The 24071-nt window shown below is 39.1% G+C and overlaps 1 protein-coding gene and 1 long non-coding RNA gene across 5 annotated transcripts in view; one reads left to right on the top strand and one right to left on the bottom strand.

The window, feature by feature from the left end:
• Nucleotides 1-24071, top strand: part of ZNF423 (zinc finger protein 423) — a 403178-nt gene that overhangs the window by 338492 nt on the left and 40615 nt on the right. The window lies entirely within an intron of this gene.
• On the bottom strand, nt 645-23471 carry LOC141505501 (uncharacterized). The gene is made up of 3 exons (XR_012473619.1): nt 23413-23471; nt 14735-14853; nt 645-1222 (listed from the first exon to the last, which is right to left on the bottom strand). It is a non-coding gene; the product is annotated as an uncharacterized LOC141505501 (long non-coding RNA).

Raw genomic sequence — 24071 nt, forward strand, 5'->3', positions numbered from 1 at the left:
GGGACTGAGAGACCCCTTCAAATGCAGACCTATTTTATTTGTTTAGCTAAGGCAGCAAACAGGAGGAGCTTGGTGCTGTGTTTAAGCTTTCTGGCCCTGCGGTTTCCCCTACTAGGGGCTCATTTGTATGCAGAGGGGATTAGCCGGAATTTACTGTAGCTTCGCCCAGGGGAGCTGTGAGCGCCCTAGGAATATGCTCTGACGGAAGCGTGCAGTTGGTGAGATTAGAACAGGCCCTTCTGCTACAGAGAGCGCCTTGGTCACTCACTAGGCCTCCAACATTGAAATCATTTTCATTTATAACCTTTTTGATCATTCAACCTCAAAGAAGGCCTTCCTTTCATGACAGCTTGCACCAAAATGGCCCAATTATTTGGAGGAGGAGGGAGAATCTGAAAACAGTCAGATGTGAGAGACAGGGCCCTTGATGTGTGCTCATGGCTTTTTTCTTCCCTTCTCCCACCAATATTTTTACAACTGTTGACATATATTGAGTTACATGTGGCTGGGCTGTATCCCCGCGGTACCGTTTCAAAGATCTGTTCACCATAAAGTGTGCTGTTCTCAAGTAAATGACTCTGACTTCAAGAAAGCACAGTAGTTTAAATGTTACTATAAATACAGGAGCTAAGACATTTTAATTATAATTTTTGAGTTATACAGTGTTCTGTAAGTACACTAGGCGTTTACAAAAGAATTTGTGTGCGCGTCAGGATACTATGCTCTCTTGTGGATAAGGAACTAACTGCAAGCTGCTAATTCTGGGGCCAAGAGGCCTGGCCTCTGGTGCCTGGGCGTGGAAGTCATCGGTCTGGGAGGGCAGGATGAGTTTGGGTTTGGGAGTTTGGTAACCCGAGCTAGGGGAAACAATAAACCAATATCATTCATCCACAGAACCACAATTTGGTACTCCAGCTAGAAGTTAGGGGGGAAAAAGCCTTTGGAAAAATATTCATATTGCAGCCTCTCTCTGTCTCCTGCTCTCAACTCTCTTCTAGTGCATTTTTGATCTTCTATTAACCCGGTCAGCTTAGAAATTCGGAAAGAAGTTTCAGACCTGACATGGACTGTGAAGTTTTGGGATGACTGGGGATGGTCCATAGATGATATAGGAGTGTTCACCTTATCCAGGATGTCCCAAATTTCTTGGAGTAATTTAAACTTCATGCACTGAGACACTTGGGATGCACTGTATAGGATAATGGCATGTTGTATGAGAAAACTGTAAGGAAGGAAGAAGAGATGGTTAGTCTGTGGGAAAGAAGACAGAGAGGGGATTGTGATCCAGATCTTTAGACTTCTGATACCTAAAGGGTTGACATGGGGAATTTGAGCTATTCTGTCTACTCCAGATGATATAGATGTTACTAATAGGTAATGGTTCCAGGGAAGTAGATTTCAGCTCAAAAACACTTTTTTCCAAGTTTGATAAAAGTTAAAGCATCAGAGTGGGCTGCTCACTGCCTTCCCCTTTGAGATTTTCTGCCATCTACTCTGGTAGGTACTTGGTTAGATATTGTCTCCCCCATTAGAATGTAAGCTTCTTGAAGACAGTGATTGGTTTTTTTTTTTTCTTTAACACAATGCCTGGCCCACCATAAGTACTTTTTTCTTCCAGAGGGACATTGGAGTAAATTTATTTTAATGTATTGAAATTCAGCTGTTCTATAAAATGAGGTACACCTGTGCTGATTGGGCCACCATAAGTACTTAATGAATGTTGTTGATTGTTGGACTGATTGGTCCCCTGTGTCACTGGCTCCAAATTTCAAACTGATCTTGGATCATCCATATGTAAAGAATGACTGGAGGAGGTGCTATATAAATAGGAGGCATGCTTATGATTAACAAAACACACACATATACAAACACATATGTGTGTGTATATATATATATGTATACAATATACATAGACATGTAAGCAAAAAATAAAGTAAAAATATTTTTGTTTGGTGCTTTGTAGTTTTTGAAGCCCCCTCTTAGGTATTATCCTGTGATCCTTCTAACTCTCATAAGCTAGATGGGACAAATATAATTATTCCCATTTAACAGGTGAGGAAACTGAGATCCCAAATAAATTTAAGGTTATGCAATTATTTTGTGAAAGAGAAGAGACTCAAACCAGTTTTATGTTCTTCAATTTCAGGGCAGTTTCTCTTATAAATTGACCCCTAATATAGCTCATTCTCAGGAGGTGACAATCTTTCATATTTAGCATTGGTTTAAGGGTCTAGGAGATATGTGTTTGAGTCCTGATTCTACCACTAATGTCCTATATTACTTGGGACATGTCATTATCTGCTTGGAACATTAGTTTCCACCCAGATCTTAAATTATGAGAATTTATATTTTAAGTCAACCCAGGGGGTAATCTATGGGAGCACAGTTTTCCTTGCCATAATGTAGTCCCTGCCCAAAACTGGTCCCAAGTCCTTTATTTTGAGTATTCCAAAGGGAGGGAAGGGCCTGCTTTCAAAAAGCATTTTTCCTAGCTTGGGATACCTCTGTTCCTTTCATTTCTTTACCTTTCTACCCTCCTGAAGGGTTTATACTTTTTCCCTTTGGTTTAAAATGAAGTTTAAAATGTGTCTTCTCAAATGCAGACTGACATGCTTCTTTTATAAATTCTTGGGCATTACTATTGATTTTTGGCTATGGTTTTCGAAATTCTACTTTCTAGGACTCTTGAGGTTTCTCTGCTGCAGTAATAATGCATTGTCATTCTTAATCTCTCAAATCTTTGACATAGTATTTGTATTAAACCCAACCCCTAAGATGACATCAGAGGACCGACTAGCCTGTGCTCCTTGGAGCCTGGTTCATTGATTGACCTGGGTGATCTACCTTATGGACTGACCTTTGCCTCTTTCTCACATCAAAATACCCATATTTAGAGGGATTCTAGACCTAAGATCTATATAGATCAGAGCTTTGACTCCTCCACACACTTTAAATGCCCATCTCCCTTGGATTTTGGCATAGCTTAGAGATTTGGTCCTAGTCATATCTCTCACCATGCTCACCTCAGTCAACTCCAACTCAACCTAACCTATTTCTTCTATCCTTTCAATCCACTTTGAAAGGATATAGAATTTTTCCTCCAAAGGAGTGTTAAGTGAAATGTTGGGTCTGCAAAAACAATTCCTTATTTATCTTAATTTCATCTTTAATTCATAACCAGGTGTGGTGATATGTTAAGACAGCTAGATTTAGGGAGTTAGAGGATCTGAGTTCAAATACTGTACTTTTACTTATTTACCCTTTGTTAGCTTAGGAAATTTATCAACTTCTCTGGGTCTCAGTTTTTACAACTATAAAGTAAGAGTTTGGAATAGTTATTTGTAAAGCTCCTTCTAGCTCTAAATTTTTGTTGTTATGTTGTTTCAGTCATATCCAACTCTTCATAACTTTGTTTGAGGTTTTCATGACAAAGATACTGGAATGATTTGCCATTTTCTTCAGTTCATTTGACAGATGAAGGAACTGAGGCAAATAGGGTTAAGTGACTTGCCCAGTGTCACAGAGTTAGTATCTGTGACTGTATTGAAACTAGGGAGAGGAGTCTTCCTGATTCCAGGTTTGGCAACTCTCTCCACTGTACCAATGTCTATAACTTAGATCCTAAAAATTATTTTATTAATAATAGCAACAATAACAATAATACTGTCTTATTAAAAGAACATTTACATGGTACAAAATTCTTTCCTCAAAACAACTCTGTAACATAGGCAAGGTAGTCTTTATATTCTCCATTTTATAGATGAGGAAACTGAGGCTCAAAAAATATAGAGTAATTTTACCAGAGCCATTGTTGCATAATTAATGGTAGAATCAGGATTTAAACTTACTGATCCTAACTCCAGGTATAGTATTGTTTCCTCTTTATCTGGCTGCCTCACAAACATGTGTATTCCTGAATTTCTCCCTTCAGGTCTATTGCCATCCTTTGTGACAGTAGAAAGATATATAAGCTCATCCCCAGTGACTTTGGGTCTATCACTGAGAAGTTTCACACATAAGGAATCCTTTCTTGTTCTATAGAACTGATGATGCTTAGACCGTACAGATGGCAAGATTTTGCTCATGATCCACATGTAGAATGTTAAATTAGTCTCAGAATTGGGAGGCCATCTAGTCTAGTTCTTATCTATGGTCGAGATGGTGGCATATGTTGAAATAACTTAGAACCCCACATTTTGTAATGCTAGATTAGATAATTAGAATCATCAACTTGTAGTAGGCAGAGATGAAGAAGGAGAGAATGGGAAATAGGTAGTAAAAATAACTAGTGCAAAGATTAGCTAAGGAGGTTAGTGTCATTGGGTCACAGAGTTTATAATGGGTAGTAAAGGATAAGAACACTGGAAAGATAGGAGGGTTCAGGTTCTGAAGGGCTTTGGATTTCATAAAAGGGAAGCCTCTTTTATTCACCTAGGGGATTGTCATGATCAGATCTACACTTTAAGATCAACTTGATAGCTGAATGGAAGATTTACAGGAGTAAAGAGAGGGCTTGGTTAGAGAGATTGACCATCAGACAAGTATTGCAAGTCATATAGCAAGTGGTCATCCAGCCTTTTTTATAAAAAAAAAAAAAGACATCCAATGATGAAGATCACACCATCTCAAAAGGCAGGCCATTTCACATCACTAATTGATTCTACATGATAGAAAGTTAATTTCTTCCCCTGAGTCCTAATTCTCTTTATTGAATCTGCACAGAAAAATTTAAGTCACTTTTCCAAATGGAAGCCCTTCAGTTGCTGGAAGTCATTGGTCTTGTCCCCTCTAAGTCAAGATTTTTCATCCCCAAATGTTTCAACTGCATCTCATTCAGCATAGTTTCTAGTTGTCTTGTCATTTGCCTGAAGGTATACTCCTGCTTGTCAATGTCTGTTTTAAAATGTGAAGCCCAGAACTTAAGATAAGACTCCAGATGTGGTCTGACCACAGAAGAAGAGGAAAATCACTCTGCCTTTCTAGATACTATACTGCTAATGCGGCTAAAACTTGTTTTAGGTGCCACTTCTCCTTTCTCCTCCTTTCCTATTTGACACTGCTGATTAATTGATCTTTTCAGCTATTGAAAACCCCAAAGTCAAAGAATATGTGTTTATTAAGGTTTAATCCTCCTGATTTAGTTTTACAGAGTAGATGAGACACTATAGTGTTCAGTTAAATGAGCAGAAGTTCTAGAACAGGGGACATGAATTCCAGTGCTAGCTATTGATTTTTATCAAATCATATAACTTCTCTGGACTTCAGTTTCTTTCTCTGAAAAATGAGAAAGCTAGAGTAGATGACCCCAAAGGTCCCTTCCAGCTCCAGTTCTAGATCCTGATTCCTCAGTGAGGAAATCCAACTCATTTCCCCACATACTGCCCTTCATCTCTCCTTAATGACTTCTGGTGCAGCCTATATGACCTCAATATTGCCTTGGCAACACAATTAAAAGTTCAGAGATTTAATGTCTCCTAGTTTGTTTGAAGTTATCTGGAGCTGTCATTGGCTAAAACCAGAGAGATACATAAAAAGGTTGAAAATAGGACAATTTCCCCTTCTTAAAAGGATAATTTGAAATGATAGACAAGAGTGCTAATCAAAAAGTCCTTTACTTAATTATTTGCATTATCCTAGCAAATGACTTAATTCTGTTTGAACCTCAATTTCCTGATCTGTAGAATAGGGATAATAACTCTGGCACTACCTACTTCAAGGAACTTTTTTGGGAAGTTCCATTGAGATAATATGTACAAAGTATTAATATTAGCTGTAATACTAATAATAGTTGTTCATTTCTTTTTTAAAAATTTCTCTTAGACTCAGTTTCTTCAAATGTACAGTGAGGTGGCTATTTCATTCACTTAAAGTTTTATAAAACATCTACTATTTACACTATTCTAGGTATTGAGGGAGGGGAGCAATATTTAATGATCCTAATCTTAATATTTTAATTCAGTAATTCCAGGTATTCTTTCAGTGATGAAAGGAGCTGTCAATCTCTTATCACCACATTCAAACTTCATAGAGGGAGAGAAATAATCAATCATTTAATCAATTATTTTTTAAGGGTTCATTACATGCCAGTTGATAGAGTGCAGGGCCTTGAGTCAGTAAGCCTCTTTTTTCTGAGTTTAAATCTGTCTTCAGATACTTCCTAGCTGTGTGATTGTGGAAAAGTTGCTTAATTCTGTTTGCCTCAGTTTCCTCATCAGTAAATGAGCTGAAGAAGGAAAAAGCAAGTCACTCCGGTATCTTTGCCAAGAAAAGTGCAAATGGGGTGTTGAAGAGTTGGACATGATTGAAATGACAGAACAACAAAAACATATGCCAGACACTGTGTTTAGTATTTGAGACACAACAAAGAATGAAAATGACCCTTGCCCTCAAGGAACTTAAATTGGAGTGTATATCTGTAAGTAGTATAAATAAGATACTTTAAGATATAAATAAAATAACCTTAGAAGGAATAATCCTAGCAGCAGACTCAGGAGAAACAAAAAGTATACTCCATAAACTCTTGAAGTAAAGGAAGGATTCTGAGAGACCGGTGAGAAAGGAAAACATTCCAGGTAGGTGGATAACCAGAGTAAAGGGAAGGACACCATATGTGAAGAACCAGAGTAGGTCAGTATGGCAGGATTGTAGAGTGTATGTATGAGTAGACTGCAAAGATGAGAAAGGACTAATCTAGAAGATTTCAAAATCAAACAGAAGAGTTTCCATTAAGTCCTAGAGGTAATAGTACCCCTAAAGCAGAATTGAGGAATGTTTTTTCTGCCAGAGATCATTGGGATATCTATAACATCATTCTCAGGCTATATTTGGTCAAACATTTAATTAATTCACACCTAAAAAGCTCTCAGGTTTATTGAATTTCAAATCCTACCTGTGACTGCCTTGGCATCCCCAGACCAATATGGCCCTTGGGCTAGAGGTTCCCTGTCCCTGCCCTAGAGTTTACAGGGGCTATTGGGTGGCACAGATCTTTGCTTTAGGAAAATCACTTTGGCATTTGTGTAGATGATAACTCCAAGTGGGAGAGTCTTGAGGCAGGGAGACCAACAAGGCTGTTTTCAATAGTTCAGGTAAGCTGTAATGAGTGTGCAGGGAAATGAAGAGGAAGAATGGAATAAGCAGTTATATTACACCTACTATTTGTCAGCATTGTCCTAAGTGTTTTATTCTTATTATCTCATTTGATCCTCACAATAATCCAGGGTGGGGTTGGTGGCAATGAGTAGTATTATGTATATTTTACTGCTTAGGAAATGGAAGTCAACAGGTTATATGACTTGTCCAATGTCATCCAGCTAATGTCTAAAATTGAATTTGAACTTGGGTCATCAGACTCCAAGCCCAATACTCTATCCCATGTGCTGCCTAAGCTATAGAGTATATGAGAGGTGTTGTAAAAATAGAAATGAGGATTGAATGAGAGTGAGGAGTTGTGGATATCATCAGATTTATTGACCCGAATGACTGACTGGAAGGAGTTCAGACAGAGGTAAGAAGAAAGATACTGAATTCAGTTTTGGACAAATTGAGTGTGAGATGCCCATGGGACATGCAGCTGGAGTTTGGGGAAAAGAGAGACTGGGGCTACCTAGTTAGATCTGGAGTCATCTGCCTCAAAATGGTAGTTCCATTCATGTGGTCTCTGAGGTGGAATGAAGGGGTTCCCTTCACTGTGCCCCAAGTTGCAAAGTTGGGGACTATAAAGTCTTTGCCACCTAGACTTTTCTTGTCTATGGGATATATATCATTGAATGTATTTAAATGGAAGCCTGGGTATTTGAGGAGATTTCATGGGGCAGATTAAAGCTGATAAACACCTGGCCAAGTGATTAGAAGGAAACCCTCCATCCAATGCCAGTAGGTCTCCTCATCCTTGATAGTGATCTATGAGTACTGACCTTACTGGTAGCATTCTAGCTTCTGGTTTTTGAGCCATCCAAAGAGTACCAGAGGGGAGGGAGGGATGTTCAGGGTACGACGGTCATCCTTTTTAGTCATTATAGCTTGAGGAGAGCCGAATGAGGGTCAAAGAAAGCATTTGGAGACTGTTCCTCCTGACCCAGATTCCACAGAAGCCCGACACAAAACCATCTTTTGCTGAGTGGGGCTCGTCTGTCATCGATGTGAAGAGTCACCTCGCCCCCACGAATCCAAAGCTGGGACGAAAGCAACTGTGCACACCAGAAGATCTGTGACTTGCTATCTGAGAATTTTTGTCTTGTTTGATAGTTCAGCCTTTGTGCCCCGTGGATCCATTTTGAACTGTCTGAAGCAGGAATAAATCTATTACAATAACTACTTTTTTTTTTTACAATGCAAGATGGGTCTGTGAAGAGGTGTTAAAAGTTTTTTTTTTTTCAAGAAAGGAAGAAAGAAAGGAAAAACTTGTGAGGAAACCTTGGTCTTGCCTGCAATGCAGTAAATAATAACCCTGGAGGTGAACGACAAATCTATGATTGGGGGGTAGGACAGGGGAGGGGAGATGATGCTATCAAAGACCTGGTTTTTTGGAAGTGGGGATTGGAGTGGGGAGCCCAGGGTAGCTGAAAATGAAACCTTTCTTCTTGGGGAACTTTTGCGATTGGAGATGTGTGTCTGCCAGGTCCCAGGGAGCAAGGTCATCCTAACGGGGCTGGGGGAAGGCTTTGTGCTGGCATTGAAGGAGCTTGCTCTCCTCTCTCCTTTCTCTCCCTCCCTCTATCTCTCCTTTTCTTTTTCTCCTGAGGTGCAGATGGCCACATTTGCAGGTTAACTGGAACAGCTGGAGGCACATTATTAGCTTCCTGCTGCTACCTCATATTTGCTTAGGGTTTTTTTTTTAAACAGCAACATAATTTACAACTAGTAGGGCTGGGGACAAAGCTGGCATGTTCTAAATCCGCATCAGATTTATGTAACGTTGTTGCTTATCAGTGAATGAAGTCATAATTATTGCTTTGTACCATTAAATAGCATAAATATATAAACTGTTATACAAATTGCAGCAAACGTTTCCTCTGGGGAGCCCTACACCAAATTTTAATGTCGGGCATTTGTCTACAGTGGCAGTTTCTATGGTATATAATAATGTTGATAAATTTTACTGTAGCAAGTGACATTTTACAGCATTAATCCTGGTGGTAAAAAAAAATCTGATGAATGTTAAAATTGTAATGGGAGGTGCCAAGAGAACCGGGGACAGGCTCTGGAAGCTCAGGGACGCTGTCTTTTTCTCCTTAAGTTGCACGGGTGACGTGAGTCACCCACCAATTGAAACTGGCAGTGTTCATCTAGGCATCAGAGAGCTTCTCCCTCCCTCCCCCAACACCTCCCCAAGGGACAGAAGGGAGACATTTTCCATAGCAAGGACGATAATTAATTTTGAAAATTTCCATGTGATTAATTTGCCCCTTAAATTTGAAATTGGGGAGAGACAGTATTACGAGAGCACAATTAGGAAGTGAAGGGAGGGGGGAAGCAGAGAACCAACTCCTTCCCAATTATGTAAACTCCACGTGTGGGGGAAAAAAATCCCCTTAATAATTAGAGATGCAACACCTGGCCTCAAATATTGTTTCAGATGTCTACCATGCAGCCGTGTGGCCTGCTAGAGCTATTACCACAGATAGTGCCTGGCACAGGAAGTCCCAACTGGCAACCCATAGTATTCACTTTGGTGACTTAGTGGAGAGTAAGGCAAGCAATGGTGTAGGTTTGGAAGAAAACATGATGCCTGTTTCAAAGGGAAAGCCATACACTGTGTCTGACCAGGACTTGGGGGTATTCTTCACAGCCCTTGTTACCATTCATAATCATGGGGTGGGAAGAGGGAGTTATGAAATGACATCAGGCCCAATCTCTTCATTTTGCAAAGGAAAAAACAGCCCCAGAGAAACTTGCTCAGAATCACACAGTCAACTATTGGTAAAGCCAGATTAGAATCAAGTCTTCACCTTTGGAAGTCACACACTCACTTCTCTCTCCTTGATACCACCCCTTGAGTAGTAAGTCATGGGAAAATCTTTTCCCTGAGTAGATGAACTAACCTTCCTTTGGGCCTTTGGAACTGAAGTTGCTTTTCAACGTCTTGATAAAGGTTGTGTGCTTTTGGTTTTTCTTTTCTTTGTATATGTTCTATCCCTTTTTAGTTTGCTGATGAATACTTCTGTAAAGACTACAGACTCCTAAGGCAGAGGAGAAAGTCTTCAAAACATGTTTTGCCCATTGTTTATTTGGAGATTAAGAGCCTGCTTTGTGCCATCTCTTCTAGTGTCTTGAATTGTCCTTTCAAACATGAGATATTTTAACTTGATAACATTCTGTTGTTCTGATTTGTTGGAAGGTTCCTTGAGGACAAAAATCATGGCTTTTTTTTTGGTGATCTTGGTGCCCATTAAATAGTAGATTGATTTGGAACCAAAGTAAAATAGAAGAACTGATGATGGGCTGAGAGGGAGAGTAGATGACCAAACAAAGTTTGATCATTTCCAAGAATTATTTTGGGGGCAGCTAGGTGGCGCAGTGGATAGAGCACTGGCCCTGGAGTCAGGAGTACTTGAGTTGAGTTCAAATCCGGCCTCAGACACTTAATAATTACCTAGCTGTGTGGCCTTGGGCAAGCCACTTAACCCCATTACCTAGCAAAAACTAAAAAAAAAAAATTATTTTCAATCAAAATACATATCATATGAATGTTAATGATTTAGTTTCTTCATTACTTTCATCATATAAGTTATATCTTATGGGAATTGTAAATGGTTTGTTCTTGTGCTGATTCTCCTTAAGCCAGTATATGTTGCAGAAGCTATCACAGGGAAGAAGAAGAAATCGAGGTATTTACCAAATAGAGTCATTATTCTAAAGTTTATAGGGACCTTATAAATCATATAGTCCGACTTTGGGCAACATGGGTGGCACTCAATTCAGACACATACTAGGGGTGTGACCTTGGGCAAGTTGCTTTACCATATTTTCCTTAGTTTCCTCATCTGTAAAATAAACTGGAAAAGGAAATGGCAAACTACTCCATTATCTTTGCCAAGAAAACCCCAAATGGGGTCATGAAGAATCAGACTTGGCTCAAAAACTACTAAACAACAAAGTCCAACTTCTGCTTTTTTTTTTCAGATGAGTCAGCTGAGACAATATCAGAGTCAGTAGTATTCTTTATTTAGCAGTAAGTAGCCTTGGACAAGTCACTAGACCTATTTCTATAAATTTTTAAAATACATTATTTCCAGGATTACACTCTTATTCCCACCTTCTCCTGCCAACTGAGAAAGCAAGAAAAATTAAACTTGTAAAAAAATAAAGTTGACCAAATCGTGTGTGTATGTCTGTCTGTCTGTCTGTCTCTCTCTCTCTCTCTCTCTCTCTGTCTCTGTCTCTGTCTCCCTCTCCAACCTATACTCCTACCTACCTCCTGCTTCCAGGGCTACCTTAGTGGGCTAGCTCCCTGTAGTTGAAAACTTCTGAGCTCAAGCTCGCCATCAGATCAGTCTCAGCTTCCCAAGTACTAGGGACTATCCTCTCTCATACTGCTTTGTGTTTAATGACCCCCCCCCCCCACACACACACATATACTCTGCTTGCTCTCTAGTCTTATCACTTATTTATCTGGAAGTGGGCTTCATGTTTCCTTGAGAGTTCTCTGAAATTATGTTTAGTTATTGTATTGTTCAAAGTTCCCAAGTCTTTTGAAGTTGTTCATCTTTACAGTATTGTTGTTATTGCATAAATTATTCTCCTAGATCTGCTCATTTCATTTTTCATCATTTCTTGTATACTTTTCAGATTTCTCTGAAACTATACCCTTCATCATTTCTTTTGAGCATAATAGTCTTCTATCACATTTATATACTGTAATTTGTTTAGCCATTCCTCAGTTGATGCACACTATCTCAGTTTCCAATTCTTTGCCACCATGGAAAGAACTACTATAAATATTTTAGTGAATTTGGATTTTTTCTTTTTTCTTTGATCACTTTGGGAGATATTAGAGTAGTATTGCCACTAGTCAAGGAGTATGCAGTTCAATAACTTTTTTTAGACATAGTTCCAAATGGCTCTCCAGAATAACTAGATCAGTTCATAGTTCTACGAACATCAGTGCATTAAAATACCTGTTTTCCCACAACCTCTCCAACATTTGGCTTTTTCCTTTTGTCCACTTTGCCAATCTGATGAGTGTGAATTGGGACCTCAGAGTTATTTTAATTTCCTTTTCTCTAATTATTAGTGATTTAGAATATAATTATATGACTATCAATAGCTTAGATTTCAAATCTCAGCCAAGCTGGTAGGTTTCTCATGTAAATGTAGATTGTGAAGATCTGTCTTCCATTTGTTAATTATTTCCTATTTCTGCTTTACATAGCTTTTTGGTACTTATTTGTTTGCTTTTTCCTTCCCTGTTAGAATTGTGAGCTCCTTGAGGATAGGATCTATTATTATTATCTGTTAGGTGGGAGTTGTTATTATCTCAGTTTTACAAATAAGGAAATGGGGAGAGGGGGAGAGGGGAGAGGGGAAGGATGGGACTTGCCCATCTAGGGTCACACAGATTTTAAGTGTCTGAGTCAGTATTTGAACTAAATTCTTCATTATTCTGAGTTCTCTCTATTGTGGCATTATTGCAATGACAATAATAAAAAACTTAATTTATATAATCTTTTACTATGGATTTCACCACTAATTATGGCATGTATACTATGTGATCTTAGGAATGTTGTTCCCCTTCTCTCACTCTTAATTTTTCCATGTTACCAACTCTTCATATTCATAGTTATCATAATCAATAACCTCATATCGCTGTGGCTCCCTTGGTACAGGTGGACATGCTGGACATATCCCTCTTGACCCCTTGATATTATCTCCACTATCTTTCTAGACTTATTCTATAAAACTCTTTTTTTTATGTTCTCCACAATTCAACCTCTTCAACCTTCCTGATGCTTCTCACATACCATCCTCTGTACCTTTCCCCTCTTTTCCTACCTCCACCTCTTCTCTTTCTTGATTCCCCTCAGCTACTAGGGCTTATCCTCCTTATTAAGTATCTAAGTAATAAGTATGGTGTTGTGGTTGTTATTCATCCCTCATTCTTAAAGACCCATGACATCAAGGTATCACCTTAACAAACAAGTGAATTTAAGTGAGGGGGAGGTTACCAGCTTCACTTTCTTCTCTGTAGCCATCTGGAAGACTGGAGATGACCCTGGACACGGGGCAGTCAGTTAATTAACTTGCCCAAGGTCAAATAGCTAGAAATGAGACTGGATTTGAACTTGAACCCTTCTGATTTTCCTCTGTGCCATCTAGCTGTCCTTTTAAATGTATGTACATCTTCCTAGCTTGAAAGCTCCCTGAAGGTAGGAACATTTCCCCTTTTGTCTTTATATCTTAGTGGTTAACACAGGGCCTGGAAACATAGTGGGCAGGAAATAAGTGCTTATTATTTGACTGAGTAGATGCATGTGGAACAGTAGGCTATTTGTTGGTCATTTTTTTAGCTCACTGTATCATTAGCCCATCTGTTCCCATCTTATTTTTCTTCCATATTTTTAGGTTACCTCTCCAGCAATTATAATAGGATAATGTTGGTGTCCTGTAGCATGTAAAATCTATAAGATTAAAGAATAGCTTATACTTATATGTTGCTTTACATAGAGTTCACAAAATGCTCTCCTTATACCTATGAGGTAGGTAGCATAAGTATTATTACATATCTCATTACATATCTCATTCTGAGGTCCACAGAAATACTCAGAGACCTAATAGCTGGAGAAATGTACAGTTTCATTTTGTTATTTTTTAAGGCTTCTTAGAGCAGAAATTGAATTGAGGACTTTGTGTTTTATTGCTGAAACTGGGTCTTGGCTAGGCTAGGTCAGAGTCCATTCATCAGCTTTAATCCTATTCCTGATAGGCCCTGGGGCTTTAGTTTTCTTCATTTCTGATCAGGACCAACTTGTCCACTTTAGACAACCTTTTTTTATACTCCTGCCTACCTCCTGCTTCCAGGGCTACTTTAGTGGACTAGCTCCCTGTGGCTCAAAACTTCTTAGCGCAAACTATCCATTAGTCTCAGGTTCCCAAGTACTAGGGACTATCCTCTCTATCCTCTCTCATACTGCTGTTTAATGACCTGTTTTTCTTTGCATTTTTGCTTCCCTTTTAGAGCATAAGCTCCTTGAACACAAGGATTCTTTTCTAAACTCCCCTAGGAGGTGCTTAAATGCTAGTTGATGACTTACATCAGGAGCTTAATAAATATTTATTAACTGAATATTTGATCAAAGGATCATGAATCTAGAATTGGAAGGACCCTTTGAGGTCATCCAGTCCAAACTCTTTATTTTCAGATGAGAAAACTCAGGCCTAGAGAAGTCATTTGACTCTTAGGTAGGTTCATGGTAGAGGTAGGTTTTTGAACCCTACTCCTCTGATTCTCAGTTGAACAATCTTTCCTCTTGAGGCCTGGATTGTAGAGCAGTAAAATGCCACTGGAGTTCCAAAGCTCAGACCAAGTTCCCTTACTGAGTGATTACATGCTCTGTGCCTTCCTCCTCCATTTATAGGTTGGGTTTGAAAACCAGGTATCTCCCTCCTCCTATGCCCCCCCACCAGGCACATCCCCCTACTTTCCCTTTGTCCCTCATTCATCTGCCTTGGGGGCTTTCATTTCTCAAAGCCTGCTCTCTACCTTTTGCTTGGCTAACTAAAGGGGAGAACATACCTTGCCCTTCTAAGATTGGTGCTTCATCATTATGCAAATGAGCATAATTGAATTCCTTTCCATTGATGACTCTGCAAGCAGCATAAGGACCAGAGGCACCTGGGCTGGTTGGATTGAGCCTCAGATTAGGATAGCCATTCCATGGAAGATGAAGGATAGAAAAATGGAGCTCAGATTATTTGCAGTCCAGGGTAGGGGTGGGTTTGGGGTGGTAGTAGGGTTGGAGGCAAGGGGTGTAGAGCATTGGAGCATCAGGGACTACTTAGAATGGCACTCTGGATCCCAGTGATAAGGGTTTGAGGTATTGTTGTCAAAGATAAACCAAGGAAAGCATTTCTTTTGGATTTACTCTTTGTGTATTGAGCCCTTTTATGATTCATCAGTAAGTAAATATAAGCTGAGGGAGTGATTTGTTCCTAACAAGCTTATAAAATACTAGAGTCATTTGTGGGTTTATTGGACTGCTGATTATAAACATTCCCTCATGCCCACTCCTTTATGTCAAATTAACATTCAAAATACAAATATTGTATCTTTGGAATCTCCCACCCCCATCCCTTCTAAAGGATGGGAATTCAAGGGGAAGGGGGCACCAACAGTGCACTTCAGATTAATTATTGGCTTCTTAATTGATTTCATTTAGAGATTGAATGAGTCATAGTTAGGAAGTGGGCACCAGCTCAGATCAGGACTTTCTTAAATCCTCCTCCACCTCCAGCCCTTCTGTCCTTTTTCTCTTTTTTCTGACATCTGAATTTCATCCAGTGCCATGTTCTTGCTTCCCCTTCTCAGCTTCAACATTGGGGGTGGCAACCATATTGTTGGAGTCTGTTTACATAATGTGGTAGCATATACTTTCAATGAGCTAACAGTTTAATCTGAAGATTCTACTCAAGAAATGCTGAATTGGTTAATCAAAGGCCTCCTTTTTCTACAAAGCAAGGTTGGAACATTTCTGTCCCTTCTCTTCTGCTACTGCTGTTGGTCATAGTCCATAAGCTGTAGCTGCTATACCTCTACCTCCTACCCTTCATTATCATCTTTGATGCTTATTGCAGTGGCATTAGATAGATTCCCAAGTCTCTTATCTATCTGGTCTCTCTCTGACCCCCAAACTGAAATAACTTCCTGGTAGTGATTGCACAGTAATATAAGTAATAGTCTCTTACATCGACATTTTAAAAATTATTTTTAGGAAAACTCCAATTAGCTACATTTGGAAGATTAGCAAACTGAACCAAGACTATCAGGATAATTTGTTCAAGGTCATATTATAGTATCAGAGAAGGATTGGAAGTCAAGTCTATTCACTGTATCATTTTAACTACTCCAGCCAGGTAAACCCTGGGATCTAACCCTTGGATAGGGGCATAAGTGCCTACCTGAAAAGATCTGGCCTGGGCAAGCTCTCTGTCTTGTTTTTGGAACTAGACTCAGACCCATGGATCTTCTCCTTAGTATTCTAACATCCTTTTTTAGGACTCTTAGTATGTACTTCTCTTGGTTTTGTAATCTAATGTTGACTTTTCTTGTTCTATGCCCATATCCCTTCCTCTTTTTCCCCCTTTTCATTTTAGGACCTGACTTGGTAGACTTGGTTACTAGCTGTAACCCAGACTATGATAACCTTGCAATAGCTGCTAAAAAACACAAACATAAAGAAAATTTTACAGATGAGGAAACTGAAACAAAAAGAGTGAAGTGACTTGTTCAGGATCGCACAATTAGTAAGTGTCTGAGGGTGGTTATAGACTCAAGAAGAGGAATCTATCCACTGCATCAACTAGCTGCTCCATATACAAAGTAGATACAAAACAATTTCCAGGGACTGGGTAAGGGAAGAACTAATTGGCTGAGTGGATCAATAAAGTATCAGTCTTCTTCAGAAAAAAACATATATTACTCTTAACCTGATTCATTTTAGGATCTGAGAAACACCAAGCTGTTTGTGGTGAGAACAGGAACTAGGCTTTGTCTTTCTATTCTATCCCTGGTCCTAATACAATATGCCTGACCCATAGCAGCCACTTAGTAAGTGTTGACTGACTCACCGATATCTGTCAGAATAGAAGTCCAGAATATTAGAGTTCAATTTGGAAAAGCCTATAGTAATCTCATTCCCTCTTTACAGTATTACAGATGAGAGAAAATCAGGGCCAGAGAGGCAAGGAGGAGTTGCTTAAGACTGCAGCATAGCAAATCTAGGGCCAACAACTAGATCTTTTGATTTCTTATCAAGAGATTCCTAAGAAACTGAAACTGCTTCTCTAGAGGATAGTGTGATTGACCTAAGATAAGTTCATCAATTCCCTTTGACAGAGCAAAGGGAAGTGTTACAAAATCCAATTTGGGCATCACTCTCTCCCCAAGTTTCATCTAATAGTTTCCTTCACCTGTAACCTTGTCACTTTTCTCTCCCACTTTGGGGGTGACAAGACAAATGGTTCCCCAAAACAAAAATCTATGGATGGCTTTATTAAAAAAAACCCAGTAAATTAAGGTACAAGTCTGCCTGACCACATAATTCCATTAGTTACTTAGCTTCTCAGCAGGTATTTCCAGAAACCTTGATATACCTCTGTCCCATCAAAAAAAAATTAACAAAAGGGAATGTATTTCCCTTTATGGAGTTAGGGAGATATTTTTCTGTTTTTCTATAAAAGCTGGAGTAGGAAATAATGGGTTGATACCCAGGTTTTTTGACCTGGGTCTTTCCTAGGATTGACAATCCAATGAAAAGCAAAGGTTATTTATTAAGCACTATTGGACTTGGTGCTACTTCCACAGTGGTAATAGCTAGCATTATACTGGGCTTTGAAATTCCCAGAGTACTTTACATCTATATTCTCTCACTGAATCCTTTTTTTTTTTAGGTTTGGGTTTTTTTTTTTTTTTTTTTTTTGCAAGGCAAATGGGGTTAAGTAGCTTGCCCAAGGCCACACAGCTAGGTAATTATTAAGTGTCTGAGACTGGATTTGAACCCAGGTACTCCCGACTCCAGGGCTGGTGCTTTATCCAATGCACCACCTAGCCACCCCTCTCTAATTGAATCTTAACAGTTCTGTAGAGTAGGGACTATTATGCACTGTACAGATGAGGAAACTGAAACTGATAGAAGGTAAGAAATCTGCCCACTACAAAGCATATACTAACCAGTAGGAAATTTGGGGAAGTCTTCTTATGGGTCTGGCTTTGGTGTGACCATGTGCCATTATATGGCCAGAAGAACTGAAAGAACTGTCCTGGACTCCAGAAAGACTTTGTTGGGCACTGTTATTTACCTTTGCTAACACCTGGAGCCAGTAAGGACTCTTGAAGAAGTTACTGAATTAGGGTAACTGATGGCGCAATAGAGCGAACACTGGCTGGAGTTAGGAGCACCTGTTATTTTCTTTTTTTTCCTTTTTTTCTTTTAGTTTTTTTGCAAGACAATGGGGTTCAGTGGCTTGCCCAAGGCCACACAGCTAGGTAATTATTAAGTTTCTGAGGCTGAATTTGAACTCAGGTATTCCTGACTCCAGGGCCAGTGCTCTATCTTCCATGCCACCCAGCCGCCCCCTGAGTTATTTTCAAATGCAGCTTTGCATTTGATGCTCACTAGTTGTGGGACCTTGGGCAAGTCACTTAACCCCATTTTGCCTCACAAAAGAAAATAACAGAAACAAAACAAACAAAAAAGTTATTTACATATCCTGTTTGTTCAGACTTGAGCTCAGGAGTGTGGGACACTTAGAAAAATTTAAAGTATATTTTCTGCCCTCAGAAAACCTGACTGGAAAGACTTATCATACACATGAAAAAAATTGAAAACAGTGAGGAGTATTTCTACCTGTAAGTTCAGTAGGAATTTTATAAAAGATAAGCATTAGTTAGATTGGAGAAATCAAGGATAACTTCTTGGAGGAAGGAAGGAAGCTGAGCTAGATAAGGATCAGGAAGATTTGGGAAGACAAAGGAAAGGGAAGAGAACTTCAAATGTATGGTCCTACATAAGTAGGGGCATCTAGGTTGTGCCATAGCACAGAGAGCTGGGCCAGGAAGACTTATCAACCTGAGTTCAAATCTGCCCTCAGACACTTACTAGCTATGTGATCTTGGTCAAGTCACTTAACCTTGCTTGCCTCATCTGTAAAATAAACTGGAGAATGAAATAGAAAATTACTCCAGAACCTTTGCCAAGGAAGTCCCAAAAGGACTCACCAAAGAGTTGGGCATGACTGAAATGACTAAATCACAATAAATTAGGATGGTCCAGATCACCAAAGAGCTCAGGTTCATAGATTTGGAGCAAGAAGGGAACAGGAGAGAGTGGATATTTAGCTTTCACTCCTAAGTATCATTTTGAGTTGGGTTAAGTGACTTTCCCACTGTCACAAAGATGGTAGGTAAGAGGCAGAATTTGGATTCAAACTCAGATCCCAAATCCAGTTCCTTTTATAATATCCCATGCCTTGAGGGAGACTTTCTAGGCTGTGATAATCTGAGCAGGCTGAAGTAGCATGGTGGTAGTAAGATTGGAAAGTAGTAGAAAGAATTCAGAGATTTTTTTTTTAATCTAACAATCCTTTAAAAAAGAGAAAAACAAGCAAGAATCTTGAGCCATTGTAAGGGGTGCAATCCTGCCTGGGTGCATGGGCCTTGAGCTGAGCAACTCTCATCAGCACTAATGACAGCTGCTCTGCTCACTGACTTGGTATGGAAATATGGAAAGCTGTCTAATTCGCCAGCCCTAGAGATGGCTCTCCCCATGTTGTTCCCCCGCACCCCTCCCTACCCCTCTCAGCAGTTAGTCCACACTTTTCTTCTCCAAGCTGCTTCCTGTTACTATTTGTGTTTTTCTCAGCTGCTCAGATGTTGGGCGCCTTATCAGGGTCGCCAAATTTTGAGTTAGCCTGACCAGTACACAATGAAATCAGGTATATTCCAAAGCCACCAAGAAAGAGATTTCTAACTTCCTTCTAAAAATGTGTCACTATGTGCCAACTGAGCAAATGAAACACAAAGAAAGGCAAGAACCATTCCTGCTCTCGAGAAGCTTACATTCTAATTTGAGAGATAACATGTAAAGAATTAGATACAAATAAGATATATTTGTACCAGTATGATATATTGGAGGCACTATACAAAGGTACAAATAAGGTATATATGAAGATATATAGAATTGAGTTGGACAATGAAAGACTTCTTGAAGAAAGTAAAATTTGAATTGTCTTGAATGAAACCTAGAAGCAGAGACAAGGAAAGAAAACTTTCCAGTGATAGGGAGAGTTATTGAAAAGTCACTGAGTCTCATAGATGGGGTTTCTGTCTTGTGAGAGTAATAGCAAGGAGATTAGTTTTGGACATGTGGAGTTTAAACTGTCCACATCCAATTTGAAATGTTCAGTAGGCAGTTGGAGATGTGAAACTGGAGGTCAGGAGAAAGGTTAGGCTAGATAAATAGAATTCAAGGGTTATTTGTATAGAGATGTTAATTGAATTTATGAGAACTGATGAGAATCACCAAGTGAGAAAGTTTAGAGAGAGAAGAAAAGAGGACCTAAGACAGATCTTTGGCTGACAACTAAGCTTAGCAGGCATGATCTCAATGAAGAGCTATCAAAGGTGAGAAGGAATAGACAGACAAATAGTAAGGAAACCTAGAAGAGAGTAGCACCACAAAAATCTAGAGAGAAGGGGGTGATTGATGGTCTCAAAGGTAGCAGAGAGGTTTAGAAAGATGATGATTATTTGTGTGTCTGGGTGTTCTTTAATCTAAGAGGAAAAGAAGGCAGTGGATACCTTTATGGATATTCCTTAACTTACAAAGAGACCCCAATGTCCACTGAACCTTCCCCTGTCATCTTTCAAATGATGCTTTATCATGACTGAAAGGGCTTCTTGGCTTCTCAGTGACTGGGCCAATGAAGCACAAGCTCTGACTGGTTCCATCAGACTTGAAAGTTTGAACTAATATGAACCCCATGATGGACTTGCATGTGTGCCCAAGGAGAATGCTAACCAAATTTGGAGAATTTTATCACCAGATGATTGGTCATCAATTGATGAATATTTTCAGATGCATGAAAACCCTCTCCTTTGTTAGGATTCATTTGTTAATGATCTACTATATCCCACCAGGCAGTGTGCTAAGTATACACTTAAAAAAAACCAAAGACAGTCCTTCAGTCCTTGAAGAAGCTCATAGTCTAATGGGGAACATAACACACAACCAACTATAGACAGATTAGAATATAGACAAATTGAGTTGGAGAGATTCTCCAGCATTAAGAAGATCAGGAAAAATCTTCTGGGAAGTGAGATTTGATCTGACACTCAAAGGAAGCCAAGGAGACTAAGATGAGATGGGAGAGAATTCCAGGCATGAGGCTGTTCTTTGCATAAATTACTGATAATATTAAATTGTTGTTATTAATATTATTAATATAGCCAACAGTTCTGTAGCACTTTAAAATTTGCACATCACTTCACAAATACAATCTTATTTTTATCTTCACAACTCTAGGAAGTAGGTGCTATTATTATTTCTTTATGGAAACTGAGGCAGAGAGAGATTGTGGCTTGCTCAGGGACACAAAATTAGGTGTCTGAGGATAGTTTTGAACTCAGGATTATCTGATTCAGTTCCAGCATTCCATCCATTATTGAAATTATGTAACTTTGAAGTATAATATACTGTGAATATATCTTGACTATAAGTTTCATGAGGGCAAGGATCTTATCTAAATTTTGTATCTTCTTTATCACCAAGGAACTTAGTAATTGTTCTCTGACCTGAACTTGACTAATCCAGCCTGTTGCTGAAGACTTGGGTTCTCACTTTTCTGGTCTCTAAGTCATACTTCTGGGCAATAATGTTGATCCCATCATCTCAGATAGCCCTTTTTATTTCATTTTTTTCTTCAGTTCTCTAGAGGAAATACTGCTTGCTCCCTTGATAATGCCTCCCAGTACCTCCTAATTCTCTAGTGGCAGACTCAGCTGCGGAAACTAAATCTGTCAACAAGCTGAGCCTGCTGTTCAAAAAGGAGGTTGGGTGGGGTTCAGGTTCATTTGGATCCAACACGGGAATAGTCTATGCATACTATGTTTTGACCAAGTAAGAAAAGAGAAGAGAGAGCTAAGGTCGAAGCAAGAAGGAGAAAGGTGACAAAGAAAAGAGTAGGAAGAGAGAATAAGGAGGACAGAAGAGGGAGAAAGATATTCAGGTGGAGGAGAAGAGAGGAAAAAAGGGGGAAAGATTTAAGAAAAAAATGAGAGAGAAATTGGGAGACTGGAAAAGGGAAAAGAAAATTACATGGGAAAAGAGGAAGAGAGTAAAGAGGAGGAAAAAGATTTGAGGAAGAAAGAAGAAAATGAGATATAAGGGCAAGAAAAGGAAAGAATAGAAAAAAGAAAAGAGAAAAGGATTTAGAAAAGGGAGACACTAGGAGTGAAAATACGGAAGAATTCAAAAACAGGAATGTGAAAACTCACTTGCACAATTTGTATAACTAGCTCTAAATGCTTTGATGGGTGATTAAATTTTTGGACTATATGTGTAGCCTTTCATGGCAACTTTTTTGAAGGGGACAGTACTCAGGCAATCAGATGTATGTTTGAATATGTTTTATTAAAAAACAAACAAAACATCTCATTCCCTTCTTGTCAGTTTTCCTACATGATCATTTACAATTTTTCCCTACTCTTGCAGTTTGCAGAGTGTTTGGGGTGATCAGAGCCAGGATGGATCAGTCAGGGATGCCTTCTTGGAGGAAGTAGCTGCCAAACAAAAATTTGAAGCTGAGCTCTGGCTACCTTTTTAAAACTCAAAAGTCTTAACTCCAGAGACAGTTATGTTTGAAGGCTGTCATAGAGACTGTTTGAAAATGTTGCCTGAATTGTGTATTAGTGAGTTAATGAGAGCTGTCTGGTTTCGTTGTCACATTGTCTGGTTCTGAAATGTTGTCAACAGTTCCGAGGGGTAAGGGAGTGGTGGGAAACCTATAGTGTAAGTTTATATGACAACTGTAATCCATATATCACTGAGAAGAGAGGTGACAACAGCTATTTTGCAATCTGCCTGTCATGTTAATTGTATACTATTAGAGTCCATTAATCTGCGGATTATTAACACATTAGATTTATAGTATATTGTCTCAGTATGGAAAACTTTAATCTGCTAATCTATAACATACATCAGTAGGAATGTGGTGTATTATAACTAAAGAATGAAGAAAAAGAGGAAGGGAGGGAGCAAGGAAGGAAGGAAGATTTATTAAGTACTAAAAATATGGTACCAAGTAAGTACTAAGCTAAATTCTTGGTGTACAAGACAATTCCCATCTTCAAAGATCTTCAGTCCTAATGTGTAGTTAGATTGGATGGTAGTGGGTGTGTGTGGGGGGAATAGCATAGTTTGAAAATGATCAGGAGGGGTGACTAGGTGGCGCAGTGGATAAAGCACCGGCCCTGGAGTCAGGAGTACTTGGGTTCAAATCCGGCCTCAGACACTTAATAATTACCTAGCTGTGTGGCCTTGGGCAAGCCACTTAACCCCATTTGCCTTGCAAAAATCTAAAAAAAAAAAAGATCAGGAAATGATATAGCTTGTTGTGGTTTTTGGTAAGATATAGCCAAACAAAACAAAAACCAAACCCAAAGAAGCAAAAAAAAAAACCAAAAACCCAAAACCTCACCTATCAGAGCTATATTCTCAACCAGTGGATTCTTCAGAGGCTCTCTGAGATGAATGACTCTGGACTTCTAAAGAATAAAATAGTCTGTCCCTATGCCATGGTTACAAGGGTGAAGGGTCTTTGGTAGAGAGTTCTAAATTCCTGGCAGTCTAATAGATATCTTTTCCTCTGTGGGTCACCTGCTTAGACCAGTAAATTCTGAGTTACAGGCTATTGAGTTACTTCTTTTCTATGATTGTAGCATTGGGTGCTAATAGTCTACAAGAATTGAGAGATTCTTGGAGTCATTTGTTTGAACTGTTGTGAGACCAAGATCTATAGCTGTTTCACTTATGTCTTTGTATCCTCAGCTTTTAGCATAGTGTCTCTCACATAGTAGACTCCTAAATGCTTATTTTTTTATTGTTATGTATGTCCCCAGGTATATATAGGATCTGACATGCACATAACTGGTGTTGTAATGAGTCCCTAAAACACATGCTGGTTTAAGATCTGGTTTGGTTCTGTGTGTTTATTCCTATAGATCCATAGAAACATAGTTCCTGTTGGGACAATACTTGATGAAGACTTTAGGAATCCATTGTCTCCAAATGGATGTCCCTAGCTGTCCATCTGTGCTGTTTGCTTAGCAGATGATAGAAGCAGTGCTTCCCCTGTTC

This window comes from Macrotis lagotis, chromosome 1 (genome assembly GCF_037893015.1).
Source record: "Macrotis lagotis isolate mMagLag1 chromosome 1, bilby.v1.9.chrom.fasta, whole genome shotgun sequence".
Taxonomy (NCBI): Eukaryota; Metazoa; Chordata; class Mammalia; order Peramelemorphia; family Peramelidae; genus Macrotis; species Macrotis lagotis.